The sequence below is a fragment of the Sciurus vulgaris genome, assembly GCF_902686455.1.
Source record: "Sciurus vulgaris genome assembly, chromosome: 12".
Classification (NCBI taxonomy): domain Eukaryota; kingdom Metazoa; phylum Chordata; class Mammalia; order Rodentia; family Sciuridae; genus Sciurus; species Sciurus vulgaris.
The window spans coordinates 110,282,215-110,288,214 of NC_136473.1; positions in this window are offsets into that span (position 1 = coordinate 110,282,215).

Here is a 6,000-nt window from a genome sequence, read left to right on the forward strand (position 1 = left end):
AAGAATATATCAATATAATTCTTGTTAAAGCAAAGAAACTATATTGTTTAAATCTATATGCATGTGGTAAAAGTATAAAACAAAGGAAACATTATCATAGGAAGTACTACTTCCAGGGAGTACTGTGAAAAAAAATGGTGTGCTTAAGAAAGGGGTATACAGGTTTTGTGGCACTTTTATTGTTGACTTGGAATATGGGATGTGTGTTTCTATATAATTCTTTGTACTGTACATCTATGTATTATGTCCTTCCTCATATAGTCACCAACTTTTTTCACTCTTCAAACACTTTTTTTTTTTAAAGTTGAAGGGTTAGGTTAAACAGCAAATTAAACATCTGGAGAAAAAAATTAGTACAAGGGAAGATAAGGCTGAAGAAATAACTAGCAAATGGCAATAAGACAAGAAGTTGTTTGATTTTTTTTTTCTTTAGTAAAAAGAAGAAATATGTAGGGGACAGAATAAGAAGATCTTATGTCAACAACCTCAGAAGGAATAAATAAATAGAATAGAGGAGAACCAGTATTCTATAATATGCTGAGAATCATTCAAAACTAATGAAAAGCAAGAATTCACAGGGATAGGAATCACAGTACAGTCCAAGCAGGATAATTTAAAAAAGAAATCCACATCTAGACATATAGTAGTAATATAGTAGTAAAATTGCAATTAAATTAGGTTCAAGAGCAAATAATAAAAAATAAAAACAGCCCAAGAAAAAAGACAGATCATGTAAAAAGAACCGTAAGTCCCTGATAGCGTTTCTCAAGAGCAACAATGGCAGCCAGAGACAATGCAATGAACTCTCCAAATTACTGAGAGAAAATAATTTCCTACCAAGAATTATATATCCATATAATCTTATTTATAGAACAATGATCTTTTAAGAGCTAGAGTAAAATGAAAACATTACAGATTTTTTAAAACAATGGAAAAAGACTATGCCAACAACAGATACCCCAGGAGGAAGGAACGGGACCCTAATAGGAAGGGCCAACATGAAAGACGTTAGTATAAGTTTTTTTAAAAGACAGGGTTAATATTGAAATAAATCTAAATAAACATAACTTTGTTAGTAATGATTATTTGGGATGTGTATTAAAATCCATTCACGAGGAGCATGTAAACTGGGCTTTGAGAGATGCTCAGGTGCATCAACTCTGCACTCAGTCTCTGGGAAGGTTCCACAGAGCTTTGGCTCATAGGTACCCAGGGATGTGCAGTCCCCACCACAGACCACTGCCCAGAAGGTGCAATCAGATGAAGTGACAGTAAGGAGAACTTCAGAGGAGGTTCCTAACCAGTTCCTGCAAGTAGTTGAAACTAAGCCAAGAAAAAAGCAAGAAAGCATAAATCAAAAGTTTTGCAACAGAAAACAGGAAGCAAAAAGAAAACTATGGCTACTCAAGAAATGAAAGACTGATTCAGCAGGAAGTGGAGAAACTAAAACTGAAGAGTACACCGTCTAGTTAAGTCAGGAAAGAAAGTCAAGTCTGATCAGTTTAATTTACCAAGTTTTAGAGGTTCCTATATCTTCCCAATTGCAATCCAGAAAAGTATATTCATCACCTATTTTCTAAATACAAGGGTTTAAAAATAGTTCTAAAAAGACATTTTTTAGAATGTGGAATACCAATACATTGCAGGGTGAGTGTGCACTTGTACTGGAAAAACATGACATCAATTGCATAAGGGAAGGACTAGGAATTTTTTGTTCGTTCATTTATCTTTGTGTCTTATAATTATCATAAAAGTAAATTTTATTCCAATTTCTCCTTTTAAAATTAAAATTTTATCACATGATGTCATTGCCAGTGTTCTCCAGTCTGGATATAAAGTAGGCAGATGGAAAATATGTCATTTATATTTGAACCCAGGAGTAACAAGAGTTGGGGACTGATTGAGTTGCCTTTTAACAAATTGAATAGATAATTTTACACTGTTGAGAGATGTTTGAATTTCAGTATTTAGAAATTATTTTTTGTTGGTCATGTACACCCACAAGAAGGGGATCCTAATTAGAATAAGTTATACTCCATGTATGTATAATATATCAAGATACTCTCTATTGTCATGCATGTCTAAAAAGAACAAATAAAAAAAGAAATTATTTTGTGTTGAAAACTGTATTGAATATTAAGTATCCTTCTTTACAACAAACAAATACACCAACAGTATTCACACTAACACAAAACATGTTTCTGATAAGCTGTTACTATTTGGGACAATTTCAAGTTGTCTTTCCCCCAGCAAAAACAGAAATGTACCTATAAAATTCTCAACATAGACCATGTTCTTAAAGCAAATGATTCATAAAAGAGCATGAATATAACCTGTAACTAGTTGATACAAACCTAGTTGAATTTGTTAAATTCACTAATAGAACACATCTGTAGTCTTCTCAGATTAAAAAAAAAAGTGCCCTGAAGAAAAGACTTTATCAATGTCTAAAAGTAAATGGTTTTTATACACAATCTAATAAATTATCATAAAAAGTTTTAAATTTTCCATTATAATGTTAAAAAATATTTAAAAAATAGTTAACTTTTGCCATCGGTCCCACTATGTTGTTTATTTATGTTTGTTAAACTAATCCTAAATTACAAATACAATACCTGTGAACTCATTAATGTCCTCATAAAACCTAGGACTTGGCCTTCAGGACCCCAAGACCCCAGCCCACCCACGCCCTTTGCAAACTCATAGCCAGTGTCCCACCCATACTGTGGCGCCCCATCTACCAACTTGTTCGGAAGCCCCAGTACAGCCATCTTGGATTATCCCAGAAGCAGAAACTGCCATCTTTAGGTGGGGCAACTCCATCCAGAGTCGCCTGCCGGAAACTGGAAGCTTATTGTCAGATATCTCTCGTGAGTCAGGCCACTGAAGATTGGCAAGTTTGAATAATATATGACTATTGTATTATAGATTTTTTTCCTTCTTTTTAAATTTTTATTTCCTTATTTTTCTTGCTCTATTTTCCTTTTGTTTACCTGTTTTCTTGGAGTCTCTCTCCCTTTTCTCATGCTAATGACCAACTTCTTTTAATTCTGCCTTCATGCTTCCTATGATCTAGTACCTCTATATATTCTCTTCTTATCCCATTAACAGTTACATCCTATACCCCTCCCCATCCTCTTTGTCCACCATTAGAAATTGTAGAACTCATTGCAAATGTATTGGTTATACTGTAGATAATGATAGAACTCATCTTCTCTTAATTACAACAAAACTGTTAACATCTTCATGGGACTACTTGGTTTAGGGCTGCATATTGTTTGTACTGGGTGTTATTAATATGACCTCCCCCTTAGAGGAGAGGTATTGGAAACTAGCAGGGTCACTGTAAGCCTACAGGGGTAAAAATGCAATACCTCAGATCTGCATTGCTAGAGGGGAAGATACACGAACAACATGAAAAAACAAGGGAAGAAAGTGCTCCAAACAAATCAAGATTCTATGTTAATAGAAATCAATGACAGTATGGTAGAAGAAATGGTAGAAGAAATGTCAGAAAAGGAGTTCAGAATGTATGTAATTAAAATGATCTGCGAAGCAAAGGATGAGATAAAAGACCAAATGCAGGCAATAAATGATCACTCCAATAAACAGCTAAAGGAGCAAATGCAGGAAGAAAAAGATCATTTCAATAAAGAGATGGAAATTCTTTAAAAAAAAAAAAGAAGTTCTTAAAATGAAGGAAATAATAAACCAAATTAAAAGCGCAATAGAAAGCATCATCAACAGACTAGATCACTTGGAAGACAGAACCTCAGACAATGAAGACAAAATATTTAATCTTGAAAATAAATTTGACCAAACAGAAAAAATGATAAGAAATCATGAATGGAATCTCAAAGAACTATGGAATATCATGAAAGGACCAGATTTAAGAATTATTGGGATTGAGGAAGGCACAGAGATGCAAACCAAAGGAAGGAACAACCTATTCAGTGAAATAATATCAGAAATTTTTCCAAACTTGAAGAATGAAATGGAAAATCAAATACAAGAGGCTTATACAACACCAAATGTACAAAATTAAAACAGATCCATACCAAGGCACATTATAATGAAAATACCTAACATACAAAATAAAAAGAATTTTAAAGACTGTGAGAGAAAAGCATCAGATTACATATAGGGGGAAATCAATATGGATATCAGCAGATTTCTCAACCCAGATCCTAAAAGCTAGAAGGACCTGGAACAACACATTTCAAGTTCTGAAAGAACATGGTTGCAGCCAACAATCTTATACCCAGCAAAATTAACCTTTAGATTTGATGATGAAATAAAATCCTTCTATGATAAACAAAAGTTAAAAGAATTTACAAATAGAAAACCTGCATTACAGAACATTCTCAGCAAAATATTCCATGAGGAGGAAATGAAAAACAACAATGTAAGTCAGCAAAGGGAGGAACTACCCTAATGGAAAAGCCAATCAAAGGAGAAATCAAGCCAAGTTAAAAACTGAAAATAAGCCAAAATGACCAGGAATATAAATCTCTACCAATAATAACCCTGAATAATAATAACCCTGAATGTGAATGGCCTAAATTCATTAATCAAAGACCAGCAGATTGGATTAAAAAGAAAGACCCAACAATAAGCTGCCTTCAAGAGACTCATCTCATAGAAAAAGACATCCACAGACTAAAAGTGAAAGGATGGGAAAAAACACTCCACACACATGGACTCAGTAAAAACGCGGAGTTTCCATCCTTATAGCAGATAAAGTGAACTTCAAGCCAAAGTTAGTAAGAAGGGATAAAGAAGGTCATACTGTTTAAGGGAACTATGAATCAGCAAGACATAACAATCATAAATATTTATGCCCCAAACAATGGCACATCCATGTACGTCAAACAAATCCTTCTCAATTCCAGGAACCAAGTAGACCACAATACAATACTGGGTGACTTTAACACACTGCTTTCACCACTGGATAGATCTTCCAAACAAAAACTGAACAAAAACCATAGAACTCAATAACACAATCAATAACTTAGACTTAACAGACATATATGGAATATTCCATCAACGAGCAAATAGTCTATGGAGTGGGAGAAAATCTTTTGCACACACACTTCAGATACAGCACTAATCTCCATAATTCATAAAGAACTTAAAAAACTTTACACCAAAAATACAAGGAAACCAATCAATAAATGTACTCCAGAACTTGGCAGATACTTTACAAAAGAAGATATACAGGCAATTAATAAATATATGAAAAGTGTTCAACATCTCTAGTAATTAGAGAAATATAAATCAAAACCACCCTAAGATTTCATCTCACTCCAATTAGAATAGCTACTAACAAGAACACAATCAATAATAAGTGTTGGCGTGGATGTGGGAAAAAAGACACACTCATACATTGCTGGTGGAGTTGCAAATTGGTGCAGCCACTCTGGAAAGCAGTATGGGGATTCCTCAGAAAACTTGGAATGGACCCATCATTTGACCCAGCTATCCCCCTCCTTGGTTTATACCCAAAGGACTTAAAACCAGCATACTGAAGTAATGCAGCCACATCAATATTTATAGCTGCTCAATTCACAATGGCTAGACTGTGGAACTAACCTAGATGCCCTTCAGTAGATGAATGGAAAAAGAAACTGTGGTATATATACACAATGAAATACTACTCAGTCATAAAGAAGAATAAAATTACAGCATTTGCAGGTGATAGATGGAGTTGGAGAATATCAAGCTAAGTGAGATAAGCCAATTCCCAAAAAACCAAAGGCCAAATGTTTTCTAAGTGGATGATGATACATAATAGGCGGGTAAAGAGGGTAAGAGAAGAATGGAGGAACTTTGGATTGTGTAGAGGGAAATGAGGGGGAGGGGGTGGGGCATGTAAAGATAGTGGACTGAGACAGACATCACTACCCTATGTACATGTATGATTACACAAATGGTGTGAATCTACATTGTGTGTAACCATAGAAATGAAAAGTTGTACCCCATTTGTGTACAATGAATCAA